Genomic DNA, 21,017 nt, shown 5'->3' on the forward strand with positions numbered 1-21,017 from the left:
GCCAGCCACTTAATGATAAGATTACTTTGAGATGATCAGTTTTTCTAAGCCCTTATTTTCCCATTTGTAAAATAAAGATAATAATATCAGTACTCCTGCCTCAAGGTAGTGTGAGAAATAGACAATATATTTAGACAATATATTTATGGCTAAAGTGCTTTACAAGCTATAAATGTCAATCAATATTAATAATAACAGAAATCAAAAATTAGAGGGGACCACAGCAGGGACCACAGCATTATCAGTTCCATAACAGTGTAGCCCAAATTTTCATCTCCTTTCAGCAGTTCCACCAAATATATAAAACTGTGCCTAACTTACAGCCTGACTTAAAAGATCAGGTTTTTTTTTTAGTTTCATTCACTTGGATATAATTTACTTGAAATAACGATAGCCAACAACAACATAGTACTTTTGGGGTTGCAAAGGATATTATATTGTATTACCTCGGTGATTCTGACAGAAGTCTTAAAAGAGATGCCCAAAGAGATGGATTTACATCTCCATTTTACAGATGAGGAAAATGAAGAGAGGTGTGTCTCAGGCACAGACATAAAGATTATTGAAGGGAGATATGAAGCACAACATTCTTTCCCCCAAAACCTGGCGGCAACTCTCATGTAGGAGGTGCCTCATTCACAATGTAATGTAGGATCAGAGAAGGAGAACTAGCTAGCAGCAGCCTTAAAGATCATGCAGTGCATTTTATCTCATTTTATCTATAGAGAAACTAGGGGCCCAAAAGAGTTAAATGACACCTTGGTTCACACAGTAAAGAAATGGTAGAGCAAGACTCCAAACCCAAGTTCTGTGACTCCAACTCCAGGGCTCCTTCCTTTAGCCATACTCCCTCTTTTACTCAGATTTAGGCAAATACATTCCTAAAACATTCCCACTTCTTAGATTTTTAGTGTAGAGAATTTTAAAAGTTTACCTTGCTTTTTGCCTTTTGAGAGAGGATGACTGGTTGATTCTAAGTCCCCAGTTGCTTCCTCAATTCTCCAGCTAGAGACTGGCCTTCCAAGGTGGGGTGAGACTTTGTTGACAATGATAACTGAGACAGGCAGTACTTTTCTTTTTATAGATGACCCCCAAACAGCTTGGCAGTGACAAACGACCCTTGCTTGGCCACTGCTATTTATACTAGGGCTCCTCCCTGTGCCTTCAATCACTGTTACGGATGGGTCCACAATGTTTCTAAGCCACTTAGAATTCTCTGACCACATCGGTCTATTCCCTGAATGGCCAGAAGCTGATGATAACTTCCTTTCCTGTCCTTTGGATTTTGAAATGCCATCCTAAAGAATGGAGCTAAATCTAGCTAGATGCTTGATATAACCAAAAGCCCCTGTCCCCCTAAAACGGACTAGTTAACATCATATTGGAAATTAAAATGTTCAGTATTAGTCTCCTGCAATGCCTATGCATAGGCTGTCCCCCATGCCGAATGTGAAAGCTAGATTGCCCGATGGATACAGCACTGGGCTGGGAGTCAGGAATATCTGAGTTCAAATCTGGCTTCAGACCCTTCCTAACTGTGTGATCCTAGCTAAGCAAGTCACTTAATTAACCCTGTCTGCCTGAGTTCCTCATCTGTATAATGAGCTGAAGAAGGAAATGGCAAACCTCTCCCAAATGGGGTCACAAAGACCCAGAAACAACTAAAAATAATACTAAATAATGCCTGGAGTGCATTCCCAGAGACTCTTCCTTATCCTACTCCTCTTGAGCTGCTAGTATCTCTCCACTGAAATTATATACACACGTACACATATATTTAGCTATGTGTATGTATCTCCATGTGCCTATATCTATATATACATATATATGTACATGTATACATATATATATGTATATGGGTGTGGGAATATGTGTGTGTATGTGTATATACTCACACCCATATGTATATATACATATAAGTATATACATATGGATAATCAATATGCATTATGAAAGTTCATGTGCATGCACACATCCACCCCCCTGGTTGTTCAGTTGTGTCCAACTCTTCATGATGCAGTATGAACCACAGCACACTAATGGTACTTGTGGGTTTTTATTTTTTTATTTTGGCAAAGAGATATGGAGGCAAACAGAGGTAGAATGTTGTTCCTAGGAATTCACAACTAATAAGTATCTAAGGTCACATTTGAACTCAGATTTTCCTGACTCTGGGCCTAGTGCTCTATCCACTGAACTATCTAGCTGCCTAAAGTTATATTTAGGTATGTCTAAACGTATCCATGTTGCCTTTTTGCTAGAATTTTAAGAATATGGGTTATAACCCCTTTACAACCTTTGTCTTCTCAGACCTTGAGTAGCCTATGGAAGCTTGAAAAGATTTTAGATCTTCAATGGCCCATTCTCATCATGTAAAATTCTTCATATAAAAAAGCCAGGCAACTTAGCTAAGGACTGATAAAGACTACAGGCTTGTCCACTTGTTTTGGTTAACACTCATTTACTGCTATGCCATAACAGGTAAAACTGAATTTAAAATCAAAGGACCTCACTCTTTTTGGAAGGTCTAATAACCCAAAGGAGTCCAGAATATGGCAGACCACAGAGACAAGATTTTTGCTAGTCCTAGGATATCAGCCAAGACAGTATAATAGCAGAAAGCAAACAGTCCAGCTTCCCTCATTATTCCAATAAAAATTTAAAAGTTCCAGTCCAAGTAGTAGTTTAGAAGTCTAAGGAGAAACTATTATCAGTCAGCTTTCCATCACAAGTTCACAAATTCCGCCTATAGACAACTAAACAGGGAAGAGATTACTGAAGATGGATAGGTCAGGATCTCACTGCCACACACTGGAAGGTAACTTTGGAAAATAAATTAAAATAGAATAAATTAAAATTTCGGTATTTTGGCATTAAAACCAGACCACAGTAACCCAAAATAGTGCCTCAGCATTGTGTCTCTGACTATTAGAGAAGATCAGAGACACCTGATTCTATGCTTTCAGAATCAATTTTCTAGCTGATAGGGGCTGAGGTCAGCAACTATCTAGTGGAGTTCTACTAAGGGGCAAATAAGCAACTATACTGTCTAATCTCAACTAGAATCTGGAATCTAGAAAGCCTCAGATGGCAACAATCTGACTATGCCTTTTATTAGGACATCAGGGGTTCTGTTGAAAGTTTGCAGCTCCCTGGTCCAAGCCACCCACTATGATCTTCTGAAGAACTCAGCATGCAGTTTCTGGGGAACAAAGCAGCAGCAAATCACATAAGACTATCCAAGATCAAACAAGGGCATGACAGTAATACCAGAAGTACAGAGAGCCTGGCTCTAAAACAAGATCCCAATTCAGAAAATAAGACTGGAAAAATGAGTATATAAAAAGAAATAAAGAACAATGATGTCATGAATGTCAAAGAATGTCTTCTCTCTCAGAAGAGAATAATTCCAAAATATCTATAATCAAAGCTTCTAAGAAAAATATAGCTTACCATAAGATCATTTGGAACACACAGAATGAATAGATTTTTTTAAGCTTTTTATTTTCAAAACATATGAACAGATAATTTTTCAACATTGAACCTTGCAAAAACTTGTGCAGATTTTTCCCTCCTCCCCCCTCCACTCCCGTCCCCTAGATGGCAAGCAATCCAATATGTTATACATGTTAAAATATATGTTAAATCCAATATGTGTAAACATATTTATATAATTCTCTTGTTGCACAAGAAAAATCAGATTACAAAGGAAAGAAAATGAGTAAGAAAACAAAATGCAAGCAAATAACATTGAAGAGTGAGAACTTTGTGCTGTGATCCACCCTTAGTTCCCACAATTCTTTCTCTGAGTGTAGATGGCTCTCTTCATCACGAGATCATTGGAACCGATCTGAATCATTTCATTGTTGAGGAGAGCCATGTCCATCAGAATTGATTATCATATAATATTGCTTTTGCTGTGTACAGTGATCTCCTGGTTCTGCTCATTTCTCTTTGCATCAATTCCTGTAAGTCTCTCCAGATCTCTCTGAAATCATCCTGCTGATGGTTTCTTATAGAATAAGAATATTCTGTAACATTCATGTATCATAACTTATTCAGCCATTCTCCAAGTGATGGGCATCCACTCAGTTTTCAGTTTAATCAAGAGATTTTTAATAAAAATTTAAATGATAACATAAATGAAAATGCTAGAGAACGAACTAGAAAAGAAATGAGTATTATGGACGAAAGAATTGAAAAGAGATTTAATACCTTAGTATAAAAGGTGCTACATATGAGTGCTTACAAAGCTAATCAAAGGTGTTTATACAAGTAAGACTCCCTGAAAAGTGAAATGAAATAAGCAGAAAGGAATAACTCTACAAGACAATAAAAATATTAAAACAAATTTAAGAAAAAGAAAAAAAATAAGAGATCTAATAATGAAAACAACCAACCTGAAAAATAAATCAAGAAAAAATAACCTGACAATCAGTGGTTTACCTACCTGAGTGCTAGAGAAACTAGATGGTACATTAAATTCAATTTCAGTTTCAGACACTTATTAGCCTGGACCAAGACACTTTACCCTGTTTGCCTCAGTTTCCTCATCTGTAAAATAAGCTGGAGAAGGAAATGACAAACTACTCAAATGCCTTTGCCAAGAAAACTTTGGGGGCCACAAAAAGTCATACACAACTGAAATAAATGAACAACCATCAACTGAGAGCTATTACCAAAGACAGGTTGGATATATTTCAAGAAATCATGAAAGAAAAATGTTCACACATATTAGAACAAGAGGGCAAGATAGAAATAGGAAGACACCATCAATCACCTCTTTAAAGAACCCCCCCCCTCAAAAAAAAAAAAAAACTCCCTGAGAAATAAAAGAGAGAGGTGGGAAGAGAAAAAGACAAATGCTTAATAAATGAAAAAAAGAATTTAATTTAAAGATAAAATAAAAGGGGAAAAGAAGGGAATAAATATTGTAGTGTCTATTCTCTTTCAAACTCTGTGCTAAGCACTTTTTTTTTTCTTTTACAAATAGTATTTCCTTTAATCTTCACAACAATCCTGTGATGTAGATGCTATAATTATCCCCATTTTACAATTGAGGGAAATGAAGCAGATATCAAATGACTTGCCCAGAGATACAAGTTAATAAGCATCTGAGGTCACAATTGAACTTAGGGCTTGCTGACTCCAAGCCTACTGCTCTATCCACTGCACTCTCTAGCTTTCTCAAAAAAGGAACTGGATGACCACTTTAGTAAAGTAGCCATACTCTGCCAGGATTTCAGGAGAGCATTCTTTTCTCAATGTACCTGGCTCAATCTCTCTTCAATCAACACCTGCCCTCACACTAGAGCTCTTTAACATGCAATTCAATTCTCTCACACACTTAAGTCCAGACAGCAAACATTTATTAATTACATTATGTGTTAGGCCCGAAGATAGCACAGAAGCAAAAAAAGATAGTCCCTGCCCTTAAGGATTATACATCTGCTTGGGGAAAACAGTACTTAAATGGAGCTGTTAAATAGAGAGGGAGGAGAGAAGATAGCTAAAAGGAGGACTTGGAGGAGAAAGTAATCCACAGAATGAGGAGCAGATCTCAGAGAGGAATAAAGAGATAACATGGCTGACCTGGATTCTTCCTTAAAATAAAGATTCTGGGAGGAAATGACCAAAAGGAGAAAGGGGGTGAAGAAGCAAAATGTTCTTCTCAGAGGAAGTTGAGAGATCTTCTAGGAAAAAAGAAGAAAAGGGAATAAGTATTGATCAATACTTATTATAGCATCTTTTGAGATCTGTGCTAAGCACTTTTTTTTTTTTTTTTTTTACAAACAGTATTTCATTTAATCTTCACAACAATCCTGTGATATAGGTGCTATTATGCCCATTTTACAGCTAAAGAAAGTGAGGCAAACTGTGACTTACCCAGGGATACGCAGCTAGCAAACATCTGAGGTCACATTTGAATTAAGGACTTCCAGCCTCTGCGGAACACTCTCCTAAACCCTCTGCAATCTGGCTTCCAACTTGATCGATCAACTGAAATGGCTTTCTCCAAAGTTGTCAATAATCTCTTAGTTGCCACAGCTAAAGTTAGGCCTCATCCTTACTGACCGCTCTGTAGCATGTGACACTGTGATCATCTAAACCTAAATGTTTTTCCTCCAGATTTTCAGGACACTCTCCTCTCCAGTCTTTCTCCCTTCCTGTCTTACTTACTCCCACCCCCCATTTTCCTTTGGTGATTCACATGTGCTAACAGTGAGTATTTCTCCGAGGTTTTTAAACTGGATCCTCTTCTCTTTTCACTTTATATTACCTTGCTTGATGATATCTCTCCATAGATGGATGATTCAATTATCATCCCTATACACCCTAGTTCTATGTTATGTCCAGACCTACTTTATCTGTCAAACTCTAGTCCCACATTACCAACTTCATTTTGGATATTACTAATTACATATCCCACAGATATTTCAACATGAACATGCCTAAAACAGAACTCTTCTATTTTCAAAAATCCTTCCTTTTTCCCCATTCCCTATGATTATCATGGGAATTCTCACTCTCAAGTGTCTAACTCAGTGGTCCTCAAACTTTTTAAATAGGGGCCAGTTCTCTGTCCCTCAGACTGTGGGAGGGCCCGACTATAGTAAAAACGAAAACTCACCCTCTGTCTCCGCCCCTGAGCCCATTTGCCGTAACCCGGTGGCTGCATAAATGTCCTCAGCGGCCACATCTGGCCCATGGGTTGTAGTTTGAGAACCCCTAAACTATTGCCAAATCTTATCACTTCTAAGACTTCACAATCCTCACAATCACTCTCATATAGCTCCATTCTTCTGCTCAGACACTTCCCTGTTCCAGGTCAATTAGTTTAATAATTCATATTCATATAGTGCTTTTTAATATGGCGACAAGGAAGGATTCTTGAGTCTGTTTTTAAACTAGTCCCTATTTCAATGGGAAATAAGCTGTCCTGTCCACTCTCTCATATTCACTCTTCCCAGATGGTGTGCAAGGCTGGCCACAAAGAAGAAGAAAGTTGCTCTGCTCTATCCCCCAAGACAGATGTATACAATAGCAAAACTTTTTTCCATCTTACAGATCACAATAAGCTGCCCCACCTCATTTCTAAGGCCAGCTGTAAACACACCGCAATCCAGCATGACCACTCTCATTTTGTGATTCTATATATACCGCCAAAGAATTATTTGTAACTTTGTAAGTCAACTGATTTCTCCTTGTCTTAGCATGAAATATATCAATAAAGCTTTTTTATGGGCTTGTTCCTAAAAATTGTGAATCTGAGATTTCTCTATGACCTAGAGTAAACAGAGTGCTTTACTTATAATAATGTTGCAAGTTAAACAGTGTGATTATTATCATTACAGTTTTACAGAAAAAGAAAATGAAGCTGAGGTAAAAATACTTATTCAAGGTCATACTTCAGGTCAATGATAGAACTCAGATTCCAATTCAGAGATGCTGATTCTAGATCTTTCTGTTACACTATGATGTAGCATTCTGTAAGTTATTGCATTAATAGGGGAGCAGGTAATTTAAAAACTTACAGATTTTTGCATTCACTACTTTAATCATGAAATGTAGACTCAACTAGAATTGTGTAAGTTAGAGCCAGGAAAAGAACAGACATCATGTGGATCCCTACATGAAAAAGCAAACTGAAGTGGAGGAAAGCTAAGTGACTTGCAAAAGCTCACATCGCTCATCTATATCGGAATCCCATCTCGTGGCCTTGGGGAAAGACATACTCACATGGGAAAAGAGACCCTAGGACATAGCCCCATGGAAAGGAACCAAAATTCCATGAAGAGTCCAACAAACAGAGACACAAATATACCAAGAGAGGGAACAGGCCTGGCCAGGCCAGACTGGAACTTAACTCTTCTATCTAGATGAACACAGTCAGGTGATTTTTGAACAAGCCCCTGATTTGTTGTACCTATCTACAGGTACAGCCAGTTACTTCTAAATGTAGTATGGAGGGAGGAAGGCTTAGTGAGAAAAGGATGACAGGAAGATTATCAAAGATGGAGAGTAAAAAGGACTGAGAAAGTCTAATTCTCTCCTACAAGACCAAAAAAGAGTACCAGCATCAGTAGGGATTAGAAAATCTAAGGATAAACTACTATTGGTCCTTTTTGTAGCCAGCCAAGGCCTCCAGAGACCGAGTGGTGATCCAGCTAGGAAGGCACACCTTTCTAGCATGGGGACTGGGCTGAAGTTGATGGCTAGGTACAGAGAAAAGAGGAAGAATGGGGTCAATTTTTAGTTGACATCCATATTGTTCTCATGCAACATTGGGATCAGAGCCCAAGTACAGACTGGGACTAAGGCCTGTAGCTGAATCAATTGAGCAGAAGGTGCAGACCAGATGCAGGCTTATGGTTCTGTTATTCCAAATTGACAGTCTTCCAAATAACTGACAAGGATTGGGGCCAACAGTTGTCTACTAGAGTTCTAGTCCAGGGGAAGCCTGCAACCCAAACTTGGAACTGGAGCCTGCTGGTAGAGCAAGGATTGATACTGTGTTATAAATAAAGCTTTTAGGATATACTAAAAATTTGTATTTATGTGGTCTGAGCCATCCCTTACATCCTTGAATATAGTATTTACTTCCTAGAGAAAAAAATGGCATCATATCTGATAATATACATCAAAACAAACAAAGCTCCAATGTGGCTTACAAAACTGTAAAGACTCTAAGCCTCACACAAAGTCCCAAATCAGGAAGTAAGACCAGAGAAATGAGTAAAGAAAAAAAAGAAAATCCACAAATAAAAGCTATTATGAATCCAAGGATGCCTAACATACAATTCTTAAAGAAGTTAATTAGTATTTCTTAAACTTTTTGGTTTCAGGAATCCTTACTTGTTGAATGTTTTGGTTTCAGGAATTGTTTACATTCCAAATAGTTACTGAGGACATCACAAAGAGCTTTGTTTATATGGTTAATACCTGTATTTGCCATACTAAAAATTAAAATAACTTAGTATTGTTATTAAAACAGTTTTAACCTCATGGATTCCTAGAAAGGGTAGTTTCAGAGACCTCTAGGAGTTCCTACACTACACTTTCAGAACTACTGTTCTATATTGTGAATAAGCAAAGTTTCACAAAAAAGATAACTTAGCTACAAGGTCAATTAGCATTTATTCATTGGAGAAATTAAACAAGAACTGAAAAAAATAGTATTATAATTGAAATAAAAAAACTCCAGAGAAAGGATTAAAAGAAAAGTATAGACTTAAAATGAAAATTAACAGATTAGAACAATAAACATAAAACCTTACTCAAACAACACTCTATGAACATTACAATAGTCCAGACAGAAGCTAACGATTCCATGAGATAAAAAGAAATATGAAAACAAAGTCAAAAGACTAAAAAATAAAATATATCTTATATCAAGATGAAATTACTCTAGTAGGAGACATAACATGTATGCATATAGAGATATACAAAATAAGGTAATTTCAGGAAGAAGGCACTAGCAGCTGGAGGGATCAAGAAAGGCTTTTAAAGTACTGTCAAAATTTGTTCAAGGTTTCCTTGGTAGATACTGTAGACAACTGATTTATTATATACTCATAGTATAAAACTGTGGACCCTGAGCAGCAGATTCAGCAGTCTTATGTTGGTCTTAGTTACATTGAAATGGACACTGGAATTTTACAGAGGATAGAAATGGACAGTAAAGATTTATATTCAAAGAAGAGATAGCAGAAGTGGAAGCTTTGTATCCAGTGACATTACAAATTGATGTCAGTAAACAATACGATAGAGCTGGAATTTGCAGTCTACCAATTAAACATACATTAAGTATAACTTTTAACTATAGCTTTAACTATATATATGACATTAACAATATCTAGTTATTTGACATGATCATCTTAAGTAAATAGAGATAATACAGCTGTCAGAAATACTGGTATCACTAGTCAATAAAGGATTAGAGTTTCAGGGCTCAACTAAATTCTGCAAGCTTTGAGTTATAGACCTGCTGTCTCAAGGAAATGACTGCAATCAAGTCAAACTAGAATTCTCCTAATATGGTAGGATGATCTCAGAGTTGTCTTGAATGAAACTAGGGTGTGAACAGTTTTTACTGGTGGGTGTGCGCCATCAAAAAGTTTGGAGTCCATTGTTCTAGACATATAATTTTAAATGGAGTTAATTTTCTTAGATATAGTTTTTATTAGTTCATTTATTTATTTATTTTTGGAAACACTGATTCTTGTTCCCTCCTTGTCTCTCACCCAAGTAAACAATTAAAAAAGAAAGAAAAAGGGACCTCCTATAATGAGTGTGCATTGCACAGTAAAACAAGTTCTTACATTGGACGTATCTGAAAAGTATGGCTCATTCTGCATTTTATGTCCATCAGCTTTTTAGCAAAAGGTGGGTAAAATATTTTATCATTAATTTAGTGAAATCATAATCTATCATTGCTTGATCAGAGTTTCAAAGTCTTGTAAAGTTGTTTCCTTTATAATGCTGCTGTCATTGTGTATATTATTCTATTTCTGCTTGCCTCATTCTGCATCATTTCATACTGGTTTTCCCATGTGTTTTTAAAACTGTTTATTTTGTCATTCTTTTGGCACAATTGTATTCCATTACATCAATATACCATGATTTCCTTTAGCTATTCCCTAGGAGATGGATATTTCCTTAAGTTTCCAGTTGCTGACTAATACAATAAGTGCTGCCATAAACATTTTTTGGCACATAGATATCCTTTTTCTCTTTCTTGACATCTTTGAGGTAAGACTTATTTGTGGTATGGCTGCACTGAAGGGGATGCATGGTTTAATGACCTTGTGATCACAGTTCCAATTTCCAGAATGACTAGACTATTTTAGAGTTCCAGAGTTTAGTAATATTCCTGTCTTCTTGCAGTCTCTTTGACATTTGTCTTTTTTTTTTTTTTTTTTTTTTGGTTATTTTTGCCAATCTGATAGGTGTGAAGAAATAGTTCTGATTTTTTGATGTTTTCACTTCTTCCTTATTAGGGATACAGAGCACTGGTGTCAAAATCAAACAGAAACTGGACCACTAATCTGTATATAAGGAGCCCTTCTTTCTTAGTTTTAAAATATAGTATTATCTATGTTTTACAATATTTTTTATTTATTTTATTAAATTTTGCTATTAACATTTTAATTTTGATTTGGCTGTACTCAAGAGTTGTGCATATTCAGCACCTCTAATTTAGGGCATTTTTTCATGTGGTTGATGACAGCTTGACCTTCTTATAATCTTCTTTGTGCTTTTGAACTTTCTTTTCTTTTTGGTTGAGCATAGAAAAGAATGTTCTTTTCATTTAACATTTTAAAAAAAAATTGAGCTCTTCCTCTCTCACTATTTTTGTACATGAATCCCTCTGCTCTGGTTAAACTAGTCCCTTTTTTATTCTTGTGTTTTCCTGCCACCAAATCTCTGTAGACTTCATAAAACACTCTGTACCTCCTCTGATATATTTGTCTCATAATCTAGCTATACAATGACACATTCTTCTACAATAATGAACTCCATGAAGGCAGGAACCATGTCATAATAGAAAAAACTCTGAATTTGGAGTTACAGAAATAGCAAAATTCCCCTCCCAAAGATTGGTTTTAGCAAATATTCTGAAGTTGACAGCTTCCAGGAAACCTCCACACTGTCCTTATCTTAATGTCCTTTACCAAGATTCCTTGTTATTGCACATGTTTGAAAGTAACCCATCAATACTCATCTCTTTAGAAAGAGCCCTGCTTCAAGGTATGCTAACTCTATCTTGTTTTTACCAATCATTTTGTTGTAAATAACCCCAGTGAACTGCAAGACCTTTACAGCAGCTCTTGTCTTTTAGTGTCCCCTTTTCTCCTTTTATTAGTACAAAAAGACTTAGTGGCTAAATTTGGAGTATTCTAGAGTTCTAAGGAAGGTCTCCTAATCTGGCCTGACAGTTCTTGTTGATTTAGTTTATACTTAGATGAGTTCTCTTATAAGTCTCATAACTAATAATATACATTTTTCTTCAACAAGTATGCTTTCCCTTTTTTGTATAACCATCTATATTTTCTGAATAGCTCTCTTTCTTTTTGTTTTTTATTTTACATGATAATGATACATTGAATAAAGTTTAGGCTACGGATCTGCACAAAGCAATCTTTTGGTTAGAAATTCTCTCTTAGTTCAGAATAAAAGATAACAGTTTAAACCAAAGGAATGAAAAATACCTGAAAATACCACCAGACCAAATAGTCAAAGAATTTAATGAGATATAACAGTAACTTCTTCCATCCCAGAATCACATAAACCAAAAACCAGGTGCAACTGGAAAGAAGAGGCACCAGAAAAGCCAAGTTAACACAGTTAAACAAACTGGAAGTCTTCAAGAAAGATTAGAAACTGAAGAGAGATACATGTAGCTTGGCGGGCTCTGTATCCTAAGCAAAGGGTTACATCAAGAATGCTTCAGATTATGAAAGTCAGCAGGAAAAAAGCAAACAGTGTAGGTATGGTACTAATAATAGTAGGAGATCTTAAGCCCAGGAGATCCAAACTTCCTAACATTCTCATTTGAAATGCCACCAAGAGAGTCTCAAAGGCTCAGAAGATAAGGGTCAATGAAGGATCCAAGTAGAAACCAAGCAAGACTAACCAATTTACCCAGCTGGAGAATGACTGAAACAACTATGGTACACAAGTACAATGGAACATCACCAGATGATGAAAGAAATTCCAGAGAATAATGGGAAGTATGGATTGACATAGAGAAGTGAGTGAAACCTGGAGAAAAATAATTCTGAAAGATTCAAGAACTCTGCTCAGAGCAAAGATCAATTATATTTCCAATGGACCTATGATTAAACATGTTACTCATTTTCTGACAGAGATGTGATGGATGTGACCTGAGGGCAGAGTTAGGAGGAAGAGGTAAGCTGGGTTTTAAGAAGTTGGATGATGATGACGATGACAAAAGAGGGCACTGAAATATTTTTAATTTTTTTTCCTGGTTATACATGTATGTTAACTTTTTAAATGCACATTTCTTTATGAATCATGTTGGAAGAGAAAAATCAGAACAAAAGGGAAAAACCATAAGAGAAAAAAAAAAACAAAGTAAACACAACATGTGTTCATTCAATCTCTATAGCTCTCTTTATGGATGCAGTTTTCTATCTAAAGTTTATTGTGATTGCCTTGGATCACTGAATTGCTGAAAAGAACCAAGTCTTTCATAGTTGATCATCTCATATTCTTGCTGTTGCTGTGGACAATGTATCCCTGGTTCTGCTTGTTTCACTTATCATCAGTTTGTGTAAATCTTTCCAGGCCTTTCTAAAATCAGCTTGTTCATCATTTCTTATAGAACAATAATATGCCATTACTTTCATGTGCACTGAAACATTTTAAGATTTGCAACATTTTACAAAGATGGAAGTTCAAAAGAATGCACAGACAAGTAGTTTTAAAAGGTACATGTTGAAATAGAGCATTGTGTGAATGTATATACATAGAGACTATACACACAATGTATTTAAAATATAAACAGTATATATATGTATGTTTACACATATACATATGTGTAGTGTGCTTTCTAGAGCCCCTTGGGTGCCAAAATGTACTATGTTTTCCTGAGCCCCCAGACTGGGGTGCCAAAATGTACTGTCTGGACTAGCTTTCTGCAGGATCTTGGGACCAGCCCAAGTCCTTGGTCTTAGTGGAGGAGTGATGAAGGCAGGAGAGCCATGTGATTGGTCAAGTCTGTTTATTTCAAGTCCTCTCAGCTTCTAAATACCTTAGTATGATTGCATCACTACAACACACTGAGCATGTGCCAATTAGAGAACCATTACATCATCACATCACACTGAGCAAGTGCTAACTACAGTAGCATTACATCACCACAGCATACTGCCCAATTGCTAACTATAAGCACTCTACTATTGACATGTAAATGCCTCTCTTTACTGTAAGTATCCCTTGCTTCAAGTAGAGCACAGGTGGTCACGGCCTCCCTGAGCCAAACAAGACATTGTCAGCAGGTTCCCTCTAGGCTAACGGGTCTTATGCCTTACCCAGAGTTCCTGCACTATCTGCGGCCCTCTACACATATGTAACATATACGTGTGCAATGTGAAACATAGATTCATTATTTCATATGTAATCCTCCTATGATCTATTTTATATATGGAAATGCTAGGGGTTTTCATTTTAATATTTAGGTTCAAAGTAAAATAAAAAGAGAAGATCCAATAACTTCTGTTCTAGTTCTAAACCCTAGGATGTAAATGTTCTATCTTCCCCAGTACCAATCCATGCTCTACGTACAATGGAGGCTTACTTTGTTTAGTGAAACAAATAAGGGCCCTCTGGAAACCTTATCAATTCTTTCATTCTAGGAATCCTTTCTTGTGCCCAAATGCTCTAATAACAACCTCTACAGCAGCCTCTGCCCAAAAGGACCCAATTTAGCATTCAACAAAGGTTTCAATGAGGCACATTCTGCTGTCATTTACAGAATGCACAGTGGGACCCCTGTCATCAGAGATGTGGGCCCACCCTTTCCCAGACTCCTCTATTCTTGATGTCATCTTTCTCCACCACAGGCCCACTTGCTTTTTTCACATCACCCTCCTTCATATCTAATTCTAATAAAAATTGGAACACTCAGGATTCTTCAGTTTCACATTACACTGCTCCAAATCCAAATCCAGTGTCACACAGTGTTTTCTATATTTGAAATGTACTTTTTAACATTCCGTTACCTGACTTCAGTCTCCTTTATTGCCCAACTTAAACACCAGTTTCTATGTAAAACCTCATCCGATTTCTCTAGCCCCAATGTTCTTAACCTGGAGTATAAACACTCTTTTTAAAAAATATGTAACTTGATATATACATTTTAATGTAACTATTTTCCTTTGCAAAACTATGTATTTTGTTTTATGCATTTTAAGAAACAGTTCTGAGAAGTGGTCTAGAGGCTTTACCAGACAACCAAAGGGATCTAGGGCTTTTTTTTTTTTTTAAAGAAAATAATAGAAAAAAGAAAAGGTTAAAAAAAACCCTCTGTTTTAGCTGACAGTATGGGATCTCTTACTCCTCTAATCTCAAAGCATTTGTTTTGTACTTCTCATATGCCTTTCTATACTAACCAATATTACAGTTCTTCCTGCACTTGTCTGATCATGTAAATGTACCAGTTATGCCTTTGTATTGCATCTAGCACAGTATGTTAAACACAGGTACTTAAAAAATGTTAGCTGAATCAGTGTCCCCTTGTGGCATTTCACAGAAACACAGAGTAGAAAGGCATCCTAAAGTCATTGTTTTCTCCTCCTTACCAAGAGATGAATCCCCTCAAAGAACACCCTAGCCAATAGATATTTAATACTTCAATGTCTTCACATAGATACAGACTCAGACAATGGGAGTTGGAAGGGTCATTAAAAGTCATCTAGTCCAATATTTTCACTTTTTAGATGAGGAAACTGTAGCTCTGAGGGCCTGACTTTCCAGAGGTTGTACAGGTGAAATAACAGATGATTAAGGATTCAAACCCAGGTTCTTTGCCTACAAGTCCAGTGCTTTTTCCATTGTATCTCACTATTTGAAATGTTCTTGAAGCCAAAAGAAGTGACATTAAGAAACCGTCAAAAATGTAGTGTGCCCTCTGAAGCAATTTTCTCCATCTCCACTTGTAGGTCTCCAAGGAGAATCAGGGCTCATGAACGATGGCATGAGAGATCTCCCTCAGGAGCCTCAGGAGCCTCCACTCTTTGGGTCAAGCCATGTTACTGCTAATGAGGCTGGGAGAGCAGCTCCCAAGCTCCTCTTAATTTCAGACTTAGATAAAACTATGACAGTTATGGATGCAACTCTGATTCCCACACCTCAAAAAAGATATAACTGAACTAGAGAGGGACAACTAACATGACCTGAGACACAGGAAGGGTATATTAAAGCATACTAAGAAATCTGGGGTCCTGGAGTCTAGAAAAACAAAAATTAAATCTCATTCCTTCAGAAGAACTACGTCTAAACAAATCCTACTCAGTGGTAAGGAAACTTGGTCCAGTCTCAGGTGTTTTTGATTCAAAAAGCATTAGATGATTTTATATCTTGTTCACTAGACTAGACAATCTGGTTGCTGGTCAAATGAGCTGAGCCAAATTGGCCCAAGGAATCAGCAAACCCCCCTGCCTTGAAGCAGGTCCTCAAAAAGCCTACCGTCAAGCATGGTAAAAAGCAGCTCAGCTCCAAGAAGAGTCTCCCCAGCAGGGTGCCAGGGCCAAAGAGCAGGAGACTATCTTATTTTGTTTCTTTTTGTATTCTCAATGCCTAGTACACACTAAAGGCTTCCTAAATGCTTTTTCCCTTTATTCAGTCATCTCTTTCTCTGCTACACACAGGGATGGTTGCACCTTTTATTTTGTCATCCACAAGTATTTCATTTCCATAACTCTGAATAAATAACTCAGAAATTGCTTACCCAGTCATCTTTTATAATTCCATCTGTCTGGATCCCTTACCTCTCTGAACTTCCTGTTGTTCATTCTCACTACCACCCCCAATCCCTCTAGCCTTAAGCCACTTTTTTGGCCATTGACCCTATTTTGTTCATACTCTTTACTCTTTCCAATCTTGACTTGTATAATGAATCAGTTCAACCAGCTACTTGAACAGAGTTCTCTAATCTCTTACTCGCTTTCCTATCAAAGCCATTCATTCCTTATTAAACTCCCATCCTGGATAAGTCTATTTCTTTGCTCCTATTTATTTGCTGCTGCATGGAGTCAGAAGAAATCAGGCAAATGTTGAGGGGGTATGCTATAAATTCATGTTAACTAATTTCAACTGAGTACTCACTGGACCAAGCCAGTCTTGGTACTCAAACCTAATTGATTCCACTAAAAACAGTGAGTATTCCCAACCACTTTCCTTAAGTCTTCACAGCATCCCTTCCTCAGTCCTCTCTGTCTGGCATCATTCATGATAAGGAGAGAGTCTCTTCGTTCCTTCCCTTCCCCAACATTTATGGTCAATTCTTACATGTCAGTTATGGATCCTGGGATTGTGTATTTCATCCTGAAGGAGGATTTCAGGTCACTTCATGACTGCTTTTTCTGCCTTGAATTTCTTTCTTTAAGCATAAGTTACTAAACAGTGATCTTCGTCTGGATATTTCTAACCTTTGAAGCAACCTTGTGAATTTGAGAGTTTGGGAGTTTCTGGATTCCTAAAATGAAGCTCTTCATAGGAGTTGTTTTCGGAAATAAACACCCTTCTCAAAGAATGTGACCCTTGAGAGAATGAGCCCAGGTGCTGTCTTAACTTTCCAAAAGGCATAGATTTTGAAAGAGTTTTTCAGGAAGTACAGAGCTGAGGTAAAGAAATGCTGATTCAATAAATCCATTAAGAGCTCCATCTTTTAATGTTTCAAGTATCAATATCCTAGGAAAACTGAAGATATAAGTTAAGGTTTCATATTTTAAATCTGTTATTGTGTAATTAAATCTTTTATGTTTTAAATATTTCTTTTGTGTGAAGGAAATAAACAGCCATCTCTAGCAGATCTACTTTATACATTAAGTACTTTTCTACCCCATTTCTGGGGAGCCCTATTCATGAGCCAATTTAAGCAATTTCCCCCCAGGACTCTGAGGCAGGATGGGTAAAAGAAGCATATACTAGCAAAATAGGCTTGACCTTTGTCCTAAGAGGTCAGATTTACTCCATAACTGAGCCCTGTCTGGACATAAAGCCAGATCTTTGGGCCCTGTATTGGGTAAGAGTCCTCTACCCCGTTCTGGGCCAGCAGCAGTGATTCCTATTTCAATGATTAAGAGTTGTAGAGAAAATAACAGAAGAGGCAGACATTTCTTACAAGGGACATTATGGAGTGAAGTTGGGATATGTAAGAATAAGGTAGTAAAGGACTCTGGCAATCAAGGATTTAGTATCATGGGGATGGAGAAATCTGGAAGGAATGACAATATATTGGCCATGTGGGAGGAACTCAGCTGATCAAAGCAGGTGAATATAAAGGCCAAGTTTCAGCATGGCTTTCCTCACTTCTGCTCTTCTCCCCTGTTCTGGGCAGTAGCCAGGCAGTGCAATATCACAAGGGGTTCAGAAGCTCAACCTTACAGCAGCTCTTGTGAGGCCATTGTGGAATGGCTGGCTGTATCTTGAAGTCTCATACATTATCAAGTTTCCCTCTTATATTTTAGTTTTCTTTTGCCTCTCAGTCCTATATCACTCCATAAAACACCAAGAATGAGAAAACTTTACCTTGATCAGGGCCAGTGCTGATAGCTTGTGTTTCATAACTATTTTCTTATTGTTGGAAATGTAGCTGGGATAAGCTCACTTCTACAACTACTACTTTAGTACAGAGTTCATTCTGATTTGGAGGAAAAGTACTGGCAAACTGTTTCTAAACTTTTTATTTTAAACTCTTCTTGTATTCATCTGCAAAGTGAAAATGTTAGCTCAGTAAAAAAGGGGAACTAAAGTTAAAAGGGAAAATCCTTTTCACAGATGAGGAAGGTTCTTAATGACCTGTCTAGTAACTATATTACTTTTAAATTATTATCATAAATGCATTTTTGTTAAGAATTTTATCATCTCTTTAGTCCTCTGCTGTTAATCCTTGTTCCAGTTCCTTTTTTCAAACTTTTTCAAACTATGGTGATAAACTAGACTTCAAAGTTGTGAAATGATTCAACCATTTTATAGAACAATTTGGAACTATGTTCAAATGCTTATAAAATCATGCATACCCTTTGACCAAGCAATTCCACTAAACCTGTATTCTAAAAGAGATTTAAAAAACACAAAGGAAAAAACAAAAATATTCATAGCAACTCTTTTCTGATTGTCAAGAATTAGAATTTTTTCCATCCATTGGATATTGGCAAATTGATGCAAAAATGAAATGAGAAGAACCAGGAGAATGTTGAACACAGTAACAAGTATAGTTTACAATAATCATTTCTGAATGACTTAGCTATTCTCAGCAATACAATGATCTAAGAAGTTGAGGGGGAAGGGAAAGGACTCTTGTCTATGTTTATTTTTTAAACAACACAACTTATATAAAACTATGTTTTGCATGACTACAGATACATAATATATCGCCTTTTCAATGAGGAGAGTAGGGAAGAAGGGAAAGAATTTAGAATTCAAAATTTTAAAAACAAATGGTGAAAACTGTTTTTTACATGTAATTGGAGAAAAATAAAATACTAAATAAATTCTTTAAAAAATAGGCCTCAAAAGGTCATTAGTACAATGATCCCAAAAGCAAATTGGATGTTTAAGTCTATACATTTATTTGTACTAATGCTAACTATTAGTTTTGATACTTGCTAATCTGGATGAATAAATGAAGAAAGGACTGCAGAGCATGCCTCGTAAAGATTGAAGAGTGTTTGGAAAGCTCTACTCAAATCCATTCCTTTGGCTCAAGGTAGACTAGATCTTAAATGTTTCCAGAAAAATGTAACATTTTGTTAAAATGTATCAGAATGAGAGACACTGGTTTCCTTTGAAAAATGTTACAATATTTGTATGTTCAATGTTTGGCTGTGTAACATGGTGGATAGAGTGCCTGGAGTCAGATCTGTATTTGAATACTACCTCAGATACTTAATTAGTTGTATGACTGGATAAATCACTTAATCTTTTTGAACTTATTTCCTCATCTGAAAAAAATGGGGCAATAACATTTCATAGCCATGAAATAAGAATCTAAGTACTTTGCAAAAGTTGAAGTGCTAATATAAATGGAATATTACTCTCTCATTTAAAAAGCTCATTTTGCCCACTAGAAATTTATGATGCCTGAATACTTTAAATTATTCAATACTCTGCCTTTAAGGATTCCTATTTCCTTCCTCATAGATATGGTTTCAGACTTCATCCTCTTCACAGCACCGGATCTGAACAGAACAAATGTGTAGGCTGAGGCCTTTCCACAAGGAGCTCCCCCAACTTCCCCTCTGTATTTCTCAAAACTTCTGAGTCGACTTTCTCCCCTACTTTCTCCTTTTCTCTGAACACATAACTGTAAAGGTTAATCTCTAATACCTGAGCCTTTGACCATATTCATTCCCATATCTCCAAAACCTTATTCCAGGAGTCAGTATCTCTAATGCAGCTTCAGTATCTCCTTATCCAAAGAGAATAGAAAGAAAATAGAAAGGAAGCATTATCAAGGAATCTGGTTCAAATTCTGGCTTCAACATTTATTAACTGTGACCATGACAATTCATTTGCTCTCTCGGGGTTTTATTTTCTTTAATCAGAAATCAGGAATAATATTTCCAATGTTTATTTTTACAGGGCTGTTTTAAATAGGGTATTCTGTAGAGTATGGAGTGCTATATAATTGAAACTTACCCATCAACTACTTTTCATTGTTATTTATTGGAATTCCTTGAGTGAGTTCCTGCTTCATTGAAGTTTTTTAAGAGAAGGCTACATGACCATTTGTTGGGGATATAGATTTTTGGTAAAGTAGAGATCAACTCAATGGTCTCTGTAATTCCTTTCAACTCTGTAATCCTAAAATCCCATTCTCCCTTTTCCTGGTAAATTTCTTTAAAAAGTCATTTTTACCCAAAGCCTGGGTTTCCTTACACTCATGAGATCATAAGAGTCTACAAGCATTATCAAGTGCCTGCTGTCCCCAGGGAGTTTTTATTTTAATAAAGGAACACAATATAGGAAATACATAAGAAGGTAAGAGCAAACTTGCTCGTACTAAGTAGGTCTTGGTGTCTTGATAAGTGAGGCCTAGTGATTTTTCCCTCTCTCACTTGGTCAGCAGAGTTCAGGCCTAGTGTGGAGTCCCAAAACTGAATGCACTAAATGGCTGGGTGTCAGGGGATGGTCCCTGGAGGGTTTCTGTTTTCTAGTGGAAGGAAAGGGAACCGAAAGGGAACAAAGCACTGAATAGGCCCTCATTTCTTGGTAGACAGCTAGACAGAATGCCCAGTTTATCTAGTCCTAGTCTAGAATCACCAAAA

General features: G+C 36.7%; 1 protein-coding gene across 11 annotated transcripts in view; it reads right to left on the minus strand.

Moving 5' to 3' along the window:
- The window catches only part of ART3 (ADP-ribosyltransferase 3 (inactive)), a 124,213-nt gene that overhangs the window by 37,022 nt on the left and 66,174 nt on the right, over positions 1-21,017 (minus strand). For 2 of the 11 annotated variants that reach the window (XM_074275684.1, XM_074275690.1), the window contains exon 2: positions 5,593-5,693. The exons of 5 other annotated variants lie outside the window; for them this stretch is intronic. The gene's annotated coding sequence lies outside the window, so the exon portion shown is untranslated. Of the gene's footprint in view, positions 1-934; positions 1,116-5,592; positions 5,694-21,017 lie in introns of those variants that run through there. 4 more of the 11 variants (XM_074275683.1, XM_074275689.1, XM_074275687.1 and 1 more) reach the window with 2 other exon arrangements.

The sequence above is a fragment of the Sminthopsis crassicaudata genome, chromosome 6 (genome assembly GCF_048593235.1).
Source record: "Sminthopsis crassicaudata isolate SCR6 chromosome 6, ASM4859323v1, whole genome shotgun sequence".
Taxonomy (NCBI): Eukaryota; Metazoa; Chordata; class Mammalia; order Dasyuromorphia; family Dasyuridae; genus Sminthopsis; species Sminthopsis crassicaudata.